Source organism: Primulina tabacum, chromosome 4, assembly GCF_025594145.1.
Source record: "Primulina tabacum isolate GXHZ01 chromosome 4, ASM2559414v2, whole genome shotgun sequence".
In the NCBI taxonomy this organism is placed as follows: Eukaryota; Viridiplantae; Streptophyta; class Magnoliopsida; order Lamiales; family Gesneriaceae; genus Primulina; species Primulina tabacum.
This window is the reverse complement of record NC_134553.1, coordinates 39,990,278-40,012,010: the sequence shown is the minus strand read 5'-3', so window position 1 is coordinate 40,012,010 and position 21,733 is coordinate 39,990,278. Positions and strand designations below refer to the sequence as shown.

The following is a 21,733-nucleotide window of genomic DNA, read 5'->3' as shown; positions in this document are numbered from 1 at the left end:
TATATAATAGCGACGTGGTAGTATGAATATGGATGCGTCTTCGCTTGAGAGTTTTGGCATCCATGGTGATCTTAGAACTTCTTCCCATTCTTAAATAAATACTGATAGGTTTTTGTTCTTTATCATTCTTTATTTTTTCTTCGGGGATTTTTCTTTTTTATATCAGCTTCTTCCAACAGCCATATTTGATAGTCTCGAGGCTCTGTACCGTTGTCTGGAAAGATTGATTTACTTTTGTGTTGATCGTAGCCGCGTCGAATGTTTTTTTTTTTTTTTGTCTTTAACAACTATATTAAAATTATAATGGTTCATTAGTTTTTGGCCTTTATGAGATTGTGTCTTGGAACCAATTATTATCCAGGATTGATCTCTGATTAATCCGTTATTTGTTTTCATTAAAATTTAATATCCTATCTGCCACGACATTAGCTTTTTAAATTTAAAATTCCACTAAATTTTTTTAAGCATTATTTCCAAAATTGCTAATTTCAAATAAGTTAACATTTCCATAATTCAAAATACTTTAACATATAAAATCTAAGTGCATAAAACTCCCTAAATCATCAATATACCAAAAATCATACGTCGATCTTTAACAAGATTAACTAACATCAACATAAAGCATAAAAGAATATCTCTAATAAATCATTAACAAAAAATATTCCTTTAAAACTTTTACTATCAATCTAATGCGAAAATTAATGTCCCTGGGAAATGTACTGTCTGCCTCGATCCACTCAAGCGTCAGCACCTTCCTCACTATCATTACCTGCAACATTCAAACATAGTGAGTCTAATGATTCAGCACGTTCTAAACATGAGTAACAAATAATACATATACTAGCACATGCATTAAAACATACTTTTATTTAAAATAAGCTTGTAATCATAAATATATCATAAATCGTAAAGTCATAGAATCATAAAGCTGTCAGTCATTTATCATTTTGGGTGAAGTTTGATCTTTGAAAATGACTAGCATTTTATCCTCTGGTCCACTGATCAGTCTTAGATCACCATTGCGCATAGGGACGGGCACTAAGCACCGACGTAAAAATGAAATATGATTGTTGGGCTCCCTCTAGGGCCTTGTCCCGTAAACGGGCTCCATCTGGGGCATTCTCCCTCACGATATTTCCAAAAATCATATAGCATCTTTCTCACCGTCAATTCACATCCTTCAAAATATTTTTTACCTTTTATTTCATAAAATATCTGACTTTCTAGAATTAACATTTTTACAGTAAAAATTGCACAGTTTTACTATAAATCATAAAATATCATATTTTCATGAAAATCATCATAATATATCATTTAACATGCGTTATGACCCTTCGTGACACTGCCAACCCTTTTTTTACTATCAAGGTGTAAAATTACCGTTTTGTCCCTGTGCGTAAAATTTCTCGATTTTGACTTTTCTAACTTTTATTGACTCTAGACCATCCCAAATAATTATTTAAGCTAAAATTTGATTTTGATAATTTTATTTAGCTTAAATTTGAGGATTTCGATTTAATTCCTTATTACTAATTCGTGAAGCGTTAAATTTTCGATTTAATTCAAACTTTAATACTTTAATACCAAACCTTTATTATAAACTTTTCATACCTATATCCCTCGTGAACCATTAATCGACCCCCGTGGACCATGGTCGAAACCTTCCTTCCTAAACCCTATACTCGAACCCTCGACTAACTCTCTTGAGCCACAGCTCGATTTTATCGAGCCACCCCCGGACCATCATGGACCAGACCCTCACTCAAGCCTCTTGGACCCTCTCTGACCTAGCCTAACCCCGCGCACCAACCTTGCCACGAGACCAGCCCTTTGCGCATCCACAAAACAGCGCGAGTTCCCTCATGCTTCGGTTGAGCCACCATCGAGCCACCATGCACCAGTCCTTGACCCGACCCTTGACCATCCTCCCTAGACCCTACTGGACCATCTTAGACCCCCGCCAGCCCAGCCACACACACTTCTTCAGAATCCGCCCCCACACATGCATGGGAAGAGTCCTTGCACGCGTGGGCTCTTCCCCTACCGGCTGTACAATAGTCCTAGTCATGCTAGGACTCTTCATATCACCGAACCGCAACAATCACAGCATCTCCCCAAGCCCTGTCCGAGCCGCATGCAGCCATGGACCAAGCCGAGCCTTCTTCTTTTAAAGAAACCCTAGGATTATAGCCTCCCTCGTGCACAACTCTTCCACCTCGAGTCCAGCTCTCATTTCCACCTTAATTTTTCCATGTTCCGCTCATTAAATATCATATGTTGGCAGCATATATATACGTAAAAACTTTCAACTTTAAAAATAATCGTCAAAACATTAAGCAATTTGAACTCCAATATTTTTCATGCAATAACAAACAAAACATACATATTATGGATTGAATGATACATCAAGGGAGTTTATGAAACATCTGATATTTTAAAAGTGCGGAAATGTTTTTTTATCATACGTAAACATAAACGTATAAAAATCTTAAAATCATCAACGTATGAAAATGTTCGTATTCTCTCAAAACTCGTAAATCATAATGCGGAAAACATGCGGTCCTCGGGTCCTATCACCGCACTAGGTCTGCCTACTCTGAGTTCGGCACCTCTAGTCCTCTCATCATCTAGCTCACCTGCATCACACACGCCTAGTGAGTCTAAAGACTCAACACACCTGGACCAGGAATAACAAGTACATATACATAGCACACAGCAGTGAAAAATATCATACTCAACATATCTTTCATGAACTTAAAAGCATAACGTAAATGTGTCGTGTAAAATCATATCGTGTCAAAGCATGTCATCTCATGTCATCATATACGTAAACGTGTCGTGTAAAATCATATCGTATTAAGCATGTCATCTCATGTCATCATATACATATACATTTTCTTTTTAATTGAATTCAGTTCATTAGTTGTGACTTTCAGTATCAGCTCTATCGATGGATCCATCTACATATAACCACGGTACAGGGCGGCAAGGGACATCAGCGACAGCATTATCCGTCCACTGAGCCCGGGCCTCAGCTCATCAAATCTCATATCATGTCAATGGAAATACGATTGTCGGGCTCCCTCTGGGCCTTCTCCCGTAAACGGGCTCCCTCTGGGCCTTTTTCCTCACGATATCTCCAATCATATCATCGTATACATATACATCGTCAGTCACAACCAACTCTCATCCTTCAAAAACATCATCATATTCACCACTTAATAAAAACATGCATATACGTAATTTTTCCTTTAAACCAAGCATGCAACGTATATTTTTATAAAATCTTAAAAATCGTGATCATGATGCATAAACCTTTAAAATATAGCAAATTTGTGCTCAGGGCGCTGTCTTGACCAAAATCTCACCCCGGGTGCAAAATGACCATTTTGCCCCTAAAAATCCAAAAGTTATCGTTTCACCCCTGGACCTCTAAAATTAACCCGAAACTTACCAAACTCCTTAAAATATCCCAAAATATATTTATAAGCATTTTAGACGTAAACTCGAGCCCATTTTACAAATTAACCAATTCTTTTTAAAACTTAGACCGGGGTACCGATTTTAACCCGAATCGAACCGAAACTTAACCGAATTATCCCCAGTTTTTACCATACCTTAAAAACATCTAAAAGGTCCTAAAAACCTCAAAACCAGACCTTTAGACACTCAATAATAGGCCAGCAAGCTGCTGGAATTTCCAGCATGTGCTAACCCGAAAGCCTTAGTCACCATCTTTCCTTAATTCGACTCTCATGCTTAAACCGACTGAACCGGACCCAAACCAGGCCCTAGACCCAACCCTTAGACATTAATTAAGACCATTATAAACCCCTTTCAAACTCAGAACTAATGCCTGAGCCCCAAAGCAAGCAAGAGCAGTGACTAGCCTAACCCGTCTCCCATTGGTGCAGCTGGTTGCTTCCTGGTCTAGCCTCCTTCCCTAGCCAACCCAGACCTGAACCAACACCACCAGACCCTCCCTAGGACCATAAGGAATGACTCAAAACACTGCCCCATGCCCTGGCCCCGTCCAGCAGCCGCCCCAAACCCCACAGCCGTGACTTGCTCTACGTGAACCCAAATTGCACAGTCGCAGCTTTCTTTGTTCAGCCTCTTGGCTGCCGCTCCAGGCCATGAACCACCATAAAGAGACTCATCCTAGGACCCTTAGACACGCACCAGACCACAGCCCCAGGCCCCCAGCCGACCGAACTCACCCCAACACTACACCAAAGTCACCTGAAATCTTAGCCACACGCATGACCCCGTCGTATTTCACCAAGAGCTGAGTGTTCCTTAGAATCCCTTCATCATATCGCCTTAGACGCAGCATGTTCACCTCTAGGCAACCAAAATCGGCAGCCCCTTTGCAACCATTCAACAAAAAACGTGAGAAAAGAACAAAAGATGCAAGCTTAAATCATGAAAACCGAATCCATGAGATTTTTCATGAAAATACCGAGCCAAGCATAAATAATACACACATGACAGCATATAACGACGTGAATGATGCAGAAATAATGATACAATGCGTGCCTGCCTTGAAGAGTAAAACGCGAGATGATCGAAGAATAGAGTAACAAGGAAGCACCGAAGAATTTTCTTGAAATCAAAATGCTATGGCCGATGGTTTGCTGAAGGGAGACGCTGAAATGAAGATAATGGAGTGGTTGGAGAGGGGTGTCGGCTGATTTAATGTGTAGGGTAGCTTTAGGTTTAGTTTAGGGTATTAATAAAATAGTTGATTAATAGTAAATGGCCCTAAATTGTCATTTAAGAGTTTAAAAAGATATTTAAGCCCAATAAACTTTAAAACTAGGCCCATTAAATCCAAACACACTCTCAAAAAATATTTCGTGCTAAAAATTTTTTGAAAATATTAGCCGAACCCTCAAAAAGTCATCTGATTCAATAAAATTTGTTTACCGTTAAAATTAAAATCATGCGGGTAAAAATACTCAACAAAGTTCATTTCTTGAAAAATATATTTAAAACACCTTATATAAATTAAAAAAATTAATCGTGTAATAAAAATAATTTTCTTGAAATTTCTCCGGTCTCTGTTCCTCGTTCGAGCGTGAAATGCAACTAAAAAAATCTTTAATGCATGAACCTTTAAAATTTCGTGAAATAAATTCTATCATGCATGAATTATGCATAAAATGCATAAATAAAATTACACACATGATTAATGAAATAAACATGCATTTAATGATTTAAAAAAATTTAATAAAATACCAACGAAATTTAATAACTTGCATGCATGTGGTTTACGTGGACCTTCAAATTTTCGGGACGTTACAATCTACCCCCTTAAATTGAATTTCGTCCCCGAAATTCATTTATCCTTGATAATCACAAAGTTTAAACTTAGTTCTAGTATCCCAATGGTCCACACTTCCGCGGCGCTACTCTGATAAAATAATAAATTTTAAGATGTCCTTATGTCTCATCGATCCTAATTATTTTGCCTGTCAAAATCCTCGTTTGTGAATCGCAACTTAAGATAATTTATAGTGACTTAGTTTTATTCTACTATGTCCTCTAATTTTTACTTTATTTTTTCGCAATTCTCAATATTAGAAATGGAAGTCCAAACTTATCGCGTCTTACTTTTCTTATAATATACCCAAGATTTTCGTTGACCTATTATATTCCAATATTGAAATCTTAGCAGCATCCTTTCTTAAATTTATTGAACTCAATATATGTTAAAGTTTCAAATCCAAGTATTGGCATTCATGCAGTTCGATTTAGGAGATGTTAGCACCAATTTTTTTTTAATCGACTTCTATCTTGTGTAAAACACTTAAAAGTTAATCCTTATCTCAACCCCATAATAATATTAGAATAAGATTCTTGAATCGAATCTTTATCTTACCGCACCAAACTTACACAACCTAACTATTTAGAAGTACATCCCAATATAACGTTGTTGCAAATCTTAAGTTCGATTAGTGTTAATCCATAAAACCCAAAATATACGATACCGATCTTCTACCTAAATAATAAAATCATTCTAGCACCAATTATATGCTTAAACTATTTCCTTTTCAATTACAATAAAGTTGCGACCTAAGACCCTTGGACTTTCCTCATTGAAGCGAATGTAGCATTCTTACGTATCCTTAATGCTTACTTAATACTAGTGTATAAAACTTAATAAGTTGTCCTATGATAATGATGGACTAACTCTAATAAATCAGCTTCACCTATAACCCATAAATTCTAGAATCCTCATATCAAGATTTTAGATTTCTTACCCGATAAAAATCTTAATATTTGTTCATTGATAACCTATGATGAACACAACTCGTTTCTTTTGGTTTTTATTTCACCCATAATTTTCGTACGAACACCTATTTCATAAACTTAAAATTCAAGCTTACACGACCCAAATAGTATAGATAATATAATCCCAACACACATATTCACTTATTCTCAAGTTTCTCAATGACTTTCAAAAAATTTCTTAAATCCAGGTGTCTACCTCAATTCTTATATGCGTCTATCAAGTAATCTAACCATCGATCATACTCATTTTTTTAGAAAAATTAAATTCCAACAAAGGTATAATCTTAACTGTTAAGATCATGACTAAAACTTATGACACATCAAACTTAAGTTCCCAAAAATTTTGCTAACTCAATGTTTATTCTTATAACTTAATCCAACCGATCAACTTTACCTTAAATCGTCATCACTTTAAATTCTCAATTTGCCACAACATTATTTCACTAACGCTTAAATTTTCAAGTCCGATGTTGATTTATCTTACAGTGTCCTTGATTACCATTCCTTATAACATTATAACTCAGATGTTTCAAGGTTCTAAATATCCCTTCAAGCCTAAATCATCGAAAATTCACGTCCTTTAAACCATTCGATTCTCACTTACTTCTGAACTAGTTCCCCCAAATTTCTTAAAAATTGTAAACTTAATTTTTACATTCCTCAAATATTATCCAATTTGTCCTAAATTTCTAAAATTTCACAATTACCCATAAGTTTTTGGCGTTCCTAATTCCATTTTATAGGTTTCTCGTAACATAAAGTTCAATAATTTTAAGCTTATTAGACCCAAAAATCAATCCACATAACCTCGAATAATTACTAATTTTACCCAAGTGTTCCTCAAAAGTTCTAATTTAATCCTTCAAATTTCGAGATTGGCAACTTGGCCTTTAAAGTCCTCGAAAATTACATTCTTGGCCCTTCAACTCTTCGGAATTTGTATTTTGGTCCGCATAAAATTTTCGATTTGGCCTCATTAAACCTTAAAATTCTCAAAACTAAAAATTTAATCCCAAAGTTTGGTAAATTCGAAATAGTCCCTTAGAATTCTATTGTTGCACTTAGGTACTCAAATTATTGGTTAATACAGTTAGATCCTTAAAATTCTCAATCTATGCAATTCAATCCTTAGGTACCACTAGGTAGAGCATGCATCCTAAATAAATTCTACGTTTTTATACTTCCAAATATCGTCGTAGTCTTCGAATCATTAATTCTTACATGGAATCCTCAAAAATTAATTCAACTAGCAACCACAAATCATCAATAATTTCTTAGATATTCTACTAGTCCCAAAAGCTTTTCATAAATTTCAAAATTAACTTATGTCTCATAAGGAGGACATCACTACTACTGACCTAAAAATAAATATAGTCAAATCATTATCAACCTCTCCTAAAGCCCAATATTCGAATTCTTAGACACGGCAAATTCCAAACGTAACCAACATGCAAATTAATCTTTTTTTTTAAACAGTAAATCCTTAAATCATAAAAGCAGTTAAACATATACAGTAGATCGTCATAAAGCGTAAATTATGTTAACATGCAGGTGATAAGAGTAAATCATTTAAAACATTTAAATCATAAAATCTTACAGACTTGAGGCTTGATCGAGCAAAACTCGCACTGTGGAATCCTCAATAAAAATATAGTTTTATATGCTCAAAAATTAATCGCAAGTGCACGATGTCAAGTAATAGTATAATGTATCGGAGTACGAGTATCGTTCCACTGAAGACTGTATTTAACAATTATTATTTCCAGTTATTAGATCTTTAGCAACGAAAAGTGATTGGGTGTTTTATTACTACTAAAATCAAATAAACATGCAAACAAAAATTATTCAAAATCAAGTAATGAAATAAAATGCCTAAAATGGTTGAGTAAGATTCAATAAGAAATGAATTTGTTGGGAATATCGGTTCACCTACCCCTCGTTAATTAATTAATTTATTCGATAATGATCATATGCTTCCGACAGGATTTCCTATTCAATTGAACACACTCTCTCGAGCTATGCCAAACTAATTCTACTCAATGAAGTAATTAAATGTCTTTAATTATTTATCAATAGTGAATCGCATTTCGATCTATGAAATCCCCTAGTTTTCGACCCTTAGGACTATGACTATCGGCGCGTATCCAATTTCATATATCTATGCAAATTGTAGATCCACGGATTATACTATTCGTTCCTATCACAAGTTATTCTCTCGAACTTACTCGCAATATGAAAACATTGTTAAAGTTAGCTACGCTCTAACAATACGAAGAAAAGCAATAGTATAATCAAGAATAAACCAGAAATCGAAATATAAATTAATTAAAACAAAGTTTGGGGTAGGATCTCCTTAAATCCCAACAAATAATGAAGTTTAGCTACTAAAATTCATAGCGAAACTAAAAAAACTAAGTTCAAATGATAAAAACTAAATAAGAAATACTAGAGTTGACGAAAATTTCGAAGAACGATGCCCGGAAGTCGTCAAATCTTCAATCCGAGCGTGAATTTCTATCCAAGGCTTGTGGTGGCTGAAGAATGAAGTCTCAATCCTCCAGAAAAACGTCCAACCCTCCTTACCATATTGCCCATATCCAGAACTAAGGAAAGGAATCGTCCAAAACTTTTTCCAAAATTACAGGTGCGCCCGGGCGGACATAAGTTTCCGCCCGGGCGGATGGTCTTCGCAGATTTGGTATTTAATTTTTCCTCCGCCCGCCCGGGCGGATATAAGTTTCCGCCCAGGCGGATGACTTTCGTAAAAATCCCTTTTCTGCATCTTCAAGGCGCCCGGGCGGATGTAAATGCGCGCCCGGGCGGGTGACTTTCGAATTTTCCCTTAAATTTTCAGTTTCTTCGCGATTCACCTGTATTTTTACCAACCAAACTTAGGAGCAACAAGAAAATATAAATTATGCTACAATAACACAAAATGCATGAAATATAAATGATAAATGCAACACAATACGACAAAACATGGTACGAAAAACACGTAAAATCCACCTCTATCAACCCCCCAATACTAACCTTTTGCTCGCCCTCGAGCAAAACAGGTGACAATAAAAAATAGAACATGACACAACGTAGCTCGACAGTGAATTCATAGTCATCAACTAGCCTCAGTGAAACTCAACATATTCCCTTGTCGATCAATACAAACGCATAGGTCTTCGCATTTCCTTTGGTCTAGACGTGGTTTCAAATAAAGTCTGAACGTGTGTGTGTATTGTTAGTCCTAACATCACAAATGATAGAGGGATCCATTCTCAACCATTGTCAGAGATTTAAATCAGCCTGTTAGTGTAAATATCACTCTCCTTTATTCCTTTGCACTCAGTATCCATCAGCAACTTTTTTTTTTCTTTTCTGAATAAGAACACAGTAATGAAAGGACTATATTAGAACTTTTCATTTCAGATTCAAATCCATGAGTTTTTCATTTTTTTTTTAGCCAGGAATAGGATTTCATTCCGCAATTCGGCTCCACAACATCTTACATCTCCAACTTTAGCCAGGAATAGAATTTCATTCCTTTATTCGGCTCCCCACACCTTACATCTCCAACTTTCTCTTTTTTCTTTTTTTTTTCTTTTTTTTTTGTTTGCTGATAGATACCTCGATTCGAGAGAATATAGTCAGGCTCAATTCACACCTTCAAACATCTTTGCTCCCCACTTTAGTTTAAAATTTTCACCCTCTTATCATGCATGCTTTTAGTTCTAACATTCGTGTAAAGAGAGTTCAATACTCGAAATAAAACTTCATGTCTCTACCACAGTAAGTGCTAAAGAAATGCGAGTACACGATCAATAGGGCATGTCTCATCACTTCTTGATCATCCTTGGCTAACAAGTACTATATCGAATACTGTCGGCTGACACACAAACATATGCAAAACTAACTGATCACTAAATGCCAACAAATATAACCAACAAAACACCAAAAATGAACATATAAAACAACACCCATCCACCCCCCAATGCTAAAGTCGAGCAGTGTCCCCAATGCAATAGACGATAGAAAAAGAGACAGATAGGCACAACGAAATGAATGCAGGATATCCTAAGCATGCAAGATAAACGAAAATAAATAAACTGAACGAAATGAAATGCGATAACGAAAAGAAGGGATAGAAGTGACTCCCCCTCACTGATCCTCCTCCTCGTGCGCCTCCGGGGGAATGACACCAGCATCCAGCTCTGGGGCATCGGCATAGTGGAACTGAAATGGTGGCGGGAAAGCTGGCATGGGTGGTGGGAGAGGGGCTGGGTCGACACCACTGTGGCTCAGGGATAGGCGAAGCATGGCATCAGTAGCCCTCTGATACGTCTGACTCACAGCCTGCCACTGTAACTGATGGTCCGCAAAGGCCGCAAATTCGTCCATCCGGTCCTGAGGAAGGCGACGTCGAGGTCGCGGGGCTGGTGGTGGGGGCTGCTGTGGCACGGGATCAAAAGTAAAGCCGTCCCAGAGGGTTCCAAACTGCGGTAAAGCCTTCCGCCGCACTGCTATTTTCTGCAACCAGCTAGCGTCATCGAGGGCCTTGGTCGGTGGCAACCACTCATCGTCATCCTGAAAAATGACCCCCGCGCCCGCACATAGCTCTGTGATAATGTGGGGGGAATAACAATGCCACATTCGGATTATGAATGCTCAGCTGGATCTGCGAATGGATTATCCCGCCCACATTGAGTGGCATGTGAGTGATCAGTGCATAAAGTAGCAGCCCTCTCTCCCTCTGGACTTCGCTAGTGTGCACGACTGGCATCAAACGTGTGGCCAGAAATGCATACCACAACGAAGCCGGGACAAGCAAATATTTCTCCGCAAAACAGGTGTGCGAGCCAGGTGTCTTCCACGGAGACCCCGAATAACAGATTCTTTGCATCATCAAGTCTAAATTTGGTTCTGCCGCCCAGACCACATAAACCGAGTCATCCACTGCCGGTGTCTCAAGCACCTTATTAATCTCCGTTGAACTAAAATCGACCAACTTCCCTCTCACAAATGCCTTACCATCGCTTCTTTCAGCTGCATTGGCGTAAAATTCCCTCACCACATGGTACCACCGCAGCTTGCGGTTGACGACAAAATTTTCCCCAACTTCTACTCTCAATTTGATTTGTAATAAATATGTATTGCTCAAACTGGAAACCACGTTCGCGAAGCGGTGCTCTATGTATTTTTGAATTTTCGTAGCTTTCCCTAGCAGTCTCATTAACAAATATCTGAGAGTTACGGGATGAAGATGAAGAAGCGGTGTGACTTACCCGAGCCTTTTTTGGTGCCATTGTTGACGATGATTTCTGAAGAACAATAAGCCCGGAGTAGGAGGGTGTGTCGCCAAGAGAATGCTCGCCAGAACTCGGAGGCGGCGGCCGGAAATTGCAGCGGTGGCCGGAGAAATTGTAGAGGTGCTGGGTGAAGATGGAGACCCACGATTTGTACCTGAAATTGGTGCAAGGCAAGAGATTTGAGCAAGATTTAGAGAGAAGGGGCGAAAAAATTCGAAGGGGGGCGAGGGTTTCGAATGGGAGAAGGAGAGAAGAAGGTGCAGATTTAAAAATCTGCGCGATCCGCCCGGGCGGATATAAGTTTCCGCCCGGGCGGATGACTCTCGGCTTTTAAAAAAATTTTCACAAGGCCGCGCCCGGGCGAACATAAATGTCCGCCCGGGCGAAAATCTCACAGGCTTTTTTGTACACGTTTTTGAAAAGGGACCCGCCCAGGCGGGAATAAACCTCCGCCCGGACGGAACCTTCACGGCTCTTCATATATTCGCCTTTTTTTTGTGTAAAATAAAAAGAACACAAACTAAAAATCGAATTAAATGCAAGATAAGGGAGAGAGAGTTAGTTCTCAATTTATAATCGAGAGCTGGACTGTCGGTCAATTTCAGTTCGGATTGTCCTGGAATCGGGTGATTCCAAGTTGTGGCTCAACGGTGCCACCCATGTAGTGCTTCAGTAGTAGTGCATTGACCGTAAAGGTCCCATCCTTTCCATCTTTCAATTCTACAGCTCCCGATGGATAGACTTTGGCAATCACGAATGGGCCAGACCATCGCGACTTCAACTTTCCGGGGAATAGTCGCAATCGAGAGTTGTAGAGTAGGACATTGTCAGCTTCCTTGAATTCCCTCTCGATGATCCGCTTGTCATGGGTCTTCTTCGTCTTCTCCTTGTATGACAGTGCAAAATCATATGCCAGGTTCCGGAATTCCTCCAACTGATCCAGTTACAGCAGACGTCGTTCACCTGCATCAGTAAAATTAAAGTTTAATGCTTTTGTAGCCCAGTATGCTCGATGTTCTAACTCTACAGGTAAATGACATGCTTTACCAAACAACAACCTATATGGTGTAGTGCCTATAGGTGTTTTAAACGCAGTCCTATATGCCCAAAGAGCATCATCTAACCTCACCGACCAATCTTTCCTACTGACACCCACCATTTTTTCCAAAATTCGCTTGATTTTTCGATTAGACATCTCAACTTGACCACTCGTCTGGGGGTGATAGGGCATAGATATCTTATGTGTCATACCATATTTGCTCAAAAGTTTTTCAAATAGTTTGTTGCAAAAATGGGTGCCACCATCACTAATGATTGCTCGTGGTGTCCCAAACCTGTTAAAAATATTTTTCTTTAAAAATTTCAGGACCACTTGAGCATCATTGGTGGCAAATGCTTCTGCCTCTACCCATTTAGACACATAGTCAACCGCCACCAAAATATATTTTTTCGTGAATGAACTGGGAAACGGTTCCATGAAGTCTATCCCCCACACGTCAAAAACCTCACACTCAATGATGTTATTCAATGGCATTTCATGACGGTTAGAGATGTTACCTGTCCGATGGCATTTATCACAGGCTAGCACAAAAGAACGAGCATCTTTAAATAGGGTTGGCCAATAAAAGCCACATTCGAGTACCTTAGATGCCGTCCTTGCTGGTCCAAAGTGACCACCTACCTCACGGTCATGGCAATGATTGAGAATTTGACCAAACTCTTCCTCTGCAACACACCTTCTGATCATAGAATGTGCACATATTTTGAACAAGAAGGGTTCCTCCCAAAAATAATATTTCACGTCCGAAAAAAATTTCTTTCTTTGGTGAAATGTTAAATTTGGAGGGGGTGAGCTTGTAACAAGAAAATTCGCAAAGTTTGCAAACCAATGACAATTTGTTACCGCTAGAAGTTGTTCATCCGGAAATCAATCATCTATTTCATCGTTTTCACAATTTTTACTAACGTGCTCTAGCCTAGAAAGATGATCAGCTACCACATTTTCAACACCCTTCTTATCCTTTATTTCTAAATCGAACTCTTGCAACAGTAAAATCCACCTAAGTAGTCGTGGCTTCGCATCTTTCTTGGCCAGTAAATATTTTAGTGCAGAGTGGTCTGTGTAAACGATGACTTTAGACAGAACAAGATAGGAATGAAATTTGTCAAGCGCAAATACTACTGCAAGTAATTCCTTTTCAGTTGTTGCATAATGAAATTGCGCCTCATCTAAGGTCTTACTTGCATAGTAAATTGTATGAAATACCTTGTTTTGCCGCTGGCCAAGCACAGCTCCCACCGCAGTGTCACTGGCGTCGCACATGATCTCGAAAGGTAGATCCCAATCTGGTGCCACCAGGACATGAGCCGTCACCAAGCGCTCCTTCAAATACTCGTATGCCTGTACACAATCAGAATTAAAGTCAAAGGGCACATCTTTCATAAGTAAGGAAGATAGAGGTTTGGCAATTTTAGAAAAATCTTTGATAAAACATCGATAAAAGCCGGCGTGGCCTAGAAAACTTCTAACTCCCTTGATGGATGTCGGAGGTGGTAAGTTCTTGATAACTTCGACTTTTGCCTTATCCACCTCTATTCCATGCTCTGATATCTTGTGTCCCAATACTATCCCTTCTTGCACCATAAAATGACACTTTTCCCAATTCAGCACCAAATTCGTCTCCTCACATCTCATCAAGACCACCTTCAAGTTCTGCAAACAGTCATCAAAAGAAGGGCCAAAAATCGAGAAGTCATCCATAAAAATTTCAAGAAAAGTTTCTATCATGTCATGAAATATCGCTGTCATGCATCGCTGAAAAGTGGCCGGGGCATTACACAAACCAAAAGGCATCCGTCTAAACGCAAAAGTGCCATAAGGACAAGTGAAAGTGGTTTTCTCTTGGTCCTCGGGCTTAATCATGATTTGGTTATACCCATAATACCCATCCAAAATGCAATAAAACTCATGACCCGCTAACCTCTCAAGCATTTGATCAATAAAGGGAAGGGGAAAGTGGTCTTTACGGGTGGCATCATTTAATTTCCTATAATCAATGCACACACGCCATCCCGTAACAGTCCTAGTGGGTATTAATTCATTATTTTCATTTGTGATCACAGTAATCCCACCTTTTTTCGGCACACACTGAACAGGACTTACCCATGCACTATCAGATATAGGATAGATGATACCTGCATCAAGGAGTTTGATAGTTTCTGTCTTTACTATCCTCTTGCATCTTTGGATTCAATCTTCTCTGAGGTTGCACGAGAGGCGAGTACTTTTCTTCCATCAATATCTTGTGCATGCAGACTGATGGATTTATCCCTTTAATATCCGCCACTTTCCACTGCAAATGCACTCTTGTGCGCTCTCAAGACTTTCAACAGTTTGTCCTCCATCACATCTGTCAAAGCAGCAGAAATAATGACAGGTAAAGTGTTATTCTCACCTAGGTACACGTACTTTAGGTGCGAAGGCAATGGTTTGAGCTCAAGCGTCGGTGGTTCCTCTATGCTTGGACTTGGGAGGTGTCAAATCTCTTCGATCCCCCAGATCTTCCAGTCTCATCCTCAATGGCTTTTTCCATGGATGGTTGGCATTAAAGTATGCCACTATTTCAGTTTTTTCTTCGTCCAATTCCTCTTCTCCCAATTCAGTAGTGATAGCGGCCTCCAAAGGATCCCTAAAAGCATCCTGCACATAGTTAGACACAAGAGGATCAAAAGCATCAATTATAAAACAACTATCAGAATATAAAGTGTGCTTAAGTGCATTAAAGACATCAAAAGTAATCTCTTCCACCCCCACTCATCAATCTCAACTTCCCTTCTTGAACATCAATCAGAGCCTTGCCAGTTGCAAGGAATGGCCTCCCCAAAATCAAAGGCATCTCCATGTCTTCCTCCATGTCAAGCACCACGAAGTCCGCAGGAAAAATAAATTTGTCCACTTTAACTAACACATCCTCAATCACTCCTCGTGGATACTTGACAGATCTGTCAGGCAGTTGTAAAGACATCCTCGTTGGCTTAGGCTCGCCCAATCTCAGTTTCCTAAACACAGACAACGACATAAGATTAATACTTGCACCAAGATCACAAAAGGCTTTATGAAAAACATCACCAATCATGCAAGGAATAGAAAAACTCCATGGATCTTTAAGTTTCGGTGGGATTTTGTTCTGCACCAAAGCAGAGCAATTTTCAGTTAGATTTACCGTCATGTGATCCTCCAATTTTCTCTTGTTTGCTAAAATATCCTTCAAAAATTTAGCATAACTAGGCATTTGCATTAAAGTATCGGCGAAGGGAATATTGATATGCAATTTTTTAAATACCTCAAGAAACTTACCGAATTGTCATCTAGTTTTGCTTTTTTCAATGCTGCAGGGAAAGGTGGAGGAATAACAATTTTTGATTGTGCAGTGGGTGCTGGTGCAGTGTTAGAGGACTTACCTTTAGATGTCTCAGTCTGTTCATCCAATGTTTGAGTTTTCTCTTTTTCTCTTGACTCTAAAACTTTCCCACTCTTCAACTCGATGGCCTTCACTTGTTCTTTTGGATTTGTCTCGGTGTTACTCGGCAAGGTGCCTGACTCTCTACTTGATATCATTTTTGCTAGCTGTCCAATCTGATTCTCGAGCCCTTTTATCGATGCATCCTGGTTTTGAAGTCTAGTTTCAGTGGATGAAATAAACTTAGACATCATTTGCTCCAGGTTGGATTTTTCTTCTCTAGGAGGATCAGATCTTGTACATCGGTTGTTTCCCATATGGTTGTCCTCCTTGCGGTCGATTCTGACTGTTTTGACTGCCCCATGAGAAGTTGGGATGTTGCCTCCACCCAGGATTGTATGTGTTCGAATAAGGGTCATTCCTTGGGCGGTTTTGGACTCCCACTTGATTCACCGGTGCCTCATTTTGCACGTAGAAGGGATTGCCATCTCGACAGTCTTTCACATAGTGTTCACCTCCACATTTCTCACAGAATATCTCTTGAAGATGCATAGCTGTGCCACCCATGTTCAAGCCGTCCAGTTTCCTGTTCAATGCATCAAGTTGTGCAGTAATGGCAGAAAAATAAGTTACCTGATGAACTCCTGCACTTCTCCGCTGGTTGTTCCTGTCAGATTGAGGATGATAACTGCTAGCAGCCATCTCCTCCAACAACTCATATCCTTCTTCAGCAGTTTTTCTCAACAAGTTTTCACAAGCAGCAGCATCTATCATAGTACGGTTAGGAGTAAGCAAACCATAATAAAATTTTTGAACGACTAACCCAAGTGGTAATTCGTGATGTGGACATCTTCGTAGTAGATCCTTGAAGCGTTCCCATGCCTCATATAAAGACTCTTGATCGAATTGAGCAAATGTTGTAATGTCTGCCCGCAGCTTCATGGTCTTTGATGGAGGAAAGTATTTAATGAGAAATGCTTTCGCCATATCTTCCCATGTAGTGATCGAACCTACAGGCAAATAATTTAACCATGCTTTAGCTTTATCACGTAAAGAGAAAGGAAACAAACGCAACCTAACAGCATCATCAGAAACTCCATTGAATTTAAAAGTATCGCAAATTTCAAGAAAATCCGCGATGTGCGTGTTTGGGTCATCTACTGCAGTTCCTCCAAATTGGACTGTGTTCTGAATCATCTGGATTATAGCTGACTTGATTTCAAAGTGATTTGCCCGCACGATAGGCCTCACAATGCTAGGGCGTGCACCCTCCAAAGAAGGCTGGGCATACTCTAGAATCGGTATGCGGCGTGGCATGTCAACTTGTCTATCTTCACGCTGTTCCACCTCACGTTCTTGCTCGTGTCTCTCCATCAGTTCTTTAAGTCTCTGTTGTTGTCTTCGCCTGCGGAAAGTTCTTTCAATTTCAGGATTCAAACTCAAGCTCCACGTCAAGTGACTTTGGCATGCACTAGACAAGATATCTGGAATAAAATATGGAGTGTTAGCTCAAGAAAAATAAAATAATGCTAAAGAAAATAACTAAAAATAAAATTGTAGATTAACAGTCCTCGGCAACGAAGCCAAAAACTTGATCGAGCAAAACTTGCACTGTGGAATCCTCAATAAAAATATAGTTTTATATGCTCAAAAATTAATCGCAAGTGCACGATGTCAAGTAATAGTATAATGTACCAGAGTACGAGTATCGTTTCACTGAAGACTGTATTTAACAATTATTATTTCCAGTTATTAGATCTTTAGCAACGAAAAGTGATTGGGTGTTTTATTACTACTAAAATCAAATAAACATGCAAACAAAAATTATTCAAAATCAAGTAATGAAATAAAATGTCTAAAATGGTTGAGTAAGATTCAATAAGAAATGAATTTGTTGGGAATATCGGTTTACCTACCCCTCGTTAATTAATTAATTTATTCGATAATGATCATATGCTTCCGACAGGATTTCCTATTCAATTGAACACACTCTCTCGAGCTATGCCAAACTAATTCTACTCAATGAAGTAATTAAATATCTTTAATTATTTATCAAGAGTGAATCGCATTTCGATCTATGAAATCCCCTAGTTTTCGACCCTTAGGACTATGACTATCGGCGCGTATCCAATTTCATATATCTATGCAAATTGTAGATCCACGGATTATACTATTCGTTCCTATCACAAGTTATTCTCTCGAACTCACTCGCAATATGAAAACATTGTTAAAGCTAGCTACGCTCTAACAACACGAAGAAAAACAATAGTATAATCAAGAATAAACCAGAAATCGATATATAAATTAATTAAAACAAAGTTTGGGGTAGGATCCCCTTAAATCCCAACAAATAATGAAGTTTAGCTACTAAAATTCATAGCGAAACTAAACAAAACTAAGTTCAAATGATAAAAACTAAATAAGAAATACTAGAGTTGACGAAAATTTCGAAGAACGATGCCCGGAAGTAGTCAAATCTTCAATCCGAGCGTGAATTCCTATCCAAGGCTTGTGGTAGGCTGAAGAATGAAGTCTCAATCCTCCAGAAAAACGTCCAACCCTCCTTACCATATTGCCCATATCCAGAACTAAGGAAAGGAATCGTCCAAAACTTTTTCCAAAATTACAGGTGCGCCCGGGCGGACATAAGTTTTCCGCCCGGGCGGATGGTCTTCGCAGATTTGGTATTTAATTTTACTCGGCCCGCCCGGGTGGATATAAGTTTCCGCCCGGGCGGATGACTTTCGTAAAAATCCCTTTTCTGCATCTTCAAGGCGCCCGGACGGATGTAAATGCGCGCCCGGGCGGGTGACTTTCGAATTTTCCCTTAAATTTTCAGTTTCTTCGCGATTCACCTGTATTTTTACCAACCAAACTCAGGAAGCAACAAGAAAATATAAATTATGCTACAATAACACAAAATGCATGAAATATAAATGATAAATGCAACACAATACGACAAAACATGGTACGAAAAACACGTAAAATCCACCTCTATCAAGGCTTGAAGACTGAGCGGCAGAAGCTGGCGGTGGACACAACCCTATACAGGACCCTTGCCCTGATACCAACTGAAACATCTGATATTTTAAAAGTGCGGAATTGTTTTTTTTAATCATACGTAAACATAAACGTATAAAAATCTTAAAATCATCAACGTATGAAAATGTTCGTATTCTCTCAAAACTCGTAAATCATAATGCGGAAAACATGCGGTCCTCGGGTCCTGTCACCGCACCAGGTCTGCCTACTCAGAGTTCGGCACCTCTAGTCCCCTCATCATCTAGCTCACCTGCATCACACAAGCCTAGTGAGTCTAAAGACTCAACACACCTGTACCAGGAATAAAAAGTACTTATACATAGCACACAGCAGTGAAAAGTATCATACGCAATATATCTTTCATGAACTTAAAAGCATAACGTAAATGTGTCGTATAAAATCATATCGTGTCAAAGCATGTCATCTCATGTCATCATATACGTAAACGTGTCGTGTAAAATCATATCGTATTAAGCATGTCATCTTATGTCATCATATACGTATACATTTTCTTTTTAATTGAATTCAGTTCATTAGTTGTGACTTTCGTATCAGCTCTATCGTATCAGCTCTATCGATGGATCCATCTACGTATAACCATGGTACCGGGCGGCGAGGGACATCAGCGACAGCATTACCTATCCACTGAGCCCGGGCCTCAACTCATCATTTCTCATATCATGTCAATGAAAATACGACCGTCGGGCTCCCTCTGGGCCTTTTTCCTCACGATATCTCCAATCATATCATCGTATACATATACATCGTCAGTCACAACCAACTCCCATCCTTCAAAAACATCATCATATTCACCACTTAATAAAAACATGCATATACGTAATTTTTCCTTTAAACCAAGCATGCAACGTATATTTTCATAAAGTCTTAAAAATCGTGATCATGATGCATAAACTTTTAAAATATAGCAAATTTGTGCTCAGGGCGCTGTCTTGACCAAAATCTCATCCCGGGTGCAAAATGACCATTTTGCCCATAAAAATCCAAAAATTATCGTTTCACCCTAGACCTCTAAAATTAACCCGAAACTTACCAAACTCCTTAAAATATCCCAAAACATATTTATAAGCATTTTAGACGTAAACTCGAGCCCATTTTACAAACTAACCAATTCTTTTTAAAACTTAGACCGGGGTCACGATTTTAACCCGAATCGAACCGAAACTTAACCGAATTATCCCCAAATTTTTACCATACCTTAAAAACATCTAAAAGGTCCTAAAAACCTCAAAACCAGACCTTTATACACTCGAATAATAGGCCAGCAAGCTGCTGGAATTTACAGCATGTGCTAACCCGAAAGCCTTAGTCACCATCTTTCCTTAATTCGACTCTCATGCTTAAACCGACTCGAACCGGACCCAAACCAGGCCCTAGACCCAACCCTTAGACATTAATTAAGACCATTATATACCCCTTTCAAACCCAGAACTAATGCCTGAGCCCCAAAGCAAGCAAGAGCCGTGACTAGCCTAACCCGTCTCCCATTGGTGCAGCTGGTTGCTTCCTGGTCTAGCCACCTTCCCTAGCCAACCCAGACCTGAACCAACACCACCAGACCCTCCCTAGGACCATAAGGAACGACTCAAAACACTGCCCCATGCCCTGGCCCCGTCCAGCAGCCGCCCCAAACCCCACAGCCGTGACTTGCTCTACGTGAACCTAAATTGCACAGTCGCAGCTTTCTTTGTTCAGCCTCTTGGCTGCCGCTCCAGGCCATGAACCACCATAAAGAGACTCATCCTAGGACCCTTAGACACGCACCAGACCACAGCCCCAGGTCCCCAGCCGACCGAACTCACCCCAACACTACACCAAAGTCACCTGAAATCTTAGCCACACGCATGACCCCGTCGTATTTCACCAAGAGCTGAGTGTTCCTTAGAATCCCTTCATCATATCGCCTTAGACACAGCATGTTCACCTCTAGGAAACCAAAAATCGGCAGCCCCTTTGCAACTATTCAACAAAAACGTGAGAAAAGAACAAAAGATGCAAGCTTTAATCATGAAAACCGAATCCATGAGAATTTGTCATGAAAATACCGAGCCAAGCATAAATAATACACACATGACAGCATATAACGACGTGAATAAACGCGAGACGATCGAAGAATAGAGTAACAAGGAAGCACCGAAGAATTTTCTTGAAATCAAAATGCTATGGCCGATGGTTTGCTGAAGGGAGATGCTGAAATGAAGATAATGGAGTGGTTGGAGAGGGGTGTCGGCTGATTTAATGTGTAGAGTAGCTTTAAGGTTTAGTTTAGGGTATTAATAAAATAGTTGATTAATAGATAATAGGCCCTAAATTGTCATTTAAGAGTTTAAAAAGATATTTAAGCCCAATAAGCTTAAAACTAGACCCATTAAATCCAAACACACTCCCGAAAAATATTTCGTGTTGGAAATTTTTTGAAAATATTAGCCGAACTCTCAAAAAGTCATCTGATTCTATAAAATTTGTTTACCGTTAAAATTAAAATCATGCGGGTAAAAATACCCAACAAAGTCCATTTCTTGAAAAATACATTTAAAACATCTTATATAAATTAAAAAAAATTAATCGTGTAATAAAAATAATTTTCTTGAAATTTCTCTGGTCTCCGTTCCTCGTTCG

The 21,733-nt window shown here is 39.1% G+C and overlaps 1 long non-coding RNA gene and 1 other non-coding gene across 3 annotated transcripts; one reads left to right on the top strand and one right to left on the bottom strand.

Annotated features, from left to right (window-relative positions):
- Positions 1-596: 596 nt before the first annotated feature.
- LOC142541635 (uncharacterized) lies at positions 597-21,637 on the bottom strand. 2 transcript variants are annotated; one of them, XR_012819431.1, is made up of 3 exons: positions 21,213-21,637; positions 19,047-19,361; positions 597-769 (listed from the first exon to the last, which is right to left on the bottom strand). It is a non-coding gene; the product is annotated as an uncharacterized LOC142541635 (long non-coding RNA). The 2 variants fall into 2 exon arrangements; XR_012819430.1 differs by lacking the exon at positions 597-769 and adding an exon at positions 18,361-18,909.
- LOC142543988 (small nucleolar RNA R71) lies at positions 16,887-16,992 on the top strand. The gene has a single exon (XR_012819958.1). It is a non-coding gene; the product is annotated as a small nucleolar RNA R71 (small nucleolar RNA).
- Positions 21,638-21,733: the final 96 nt, after the last annotated feature.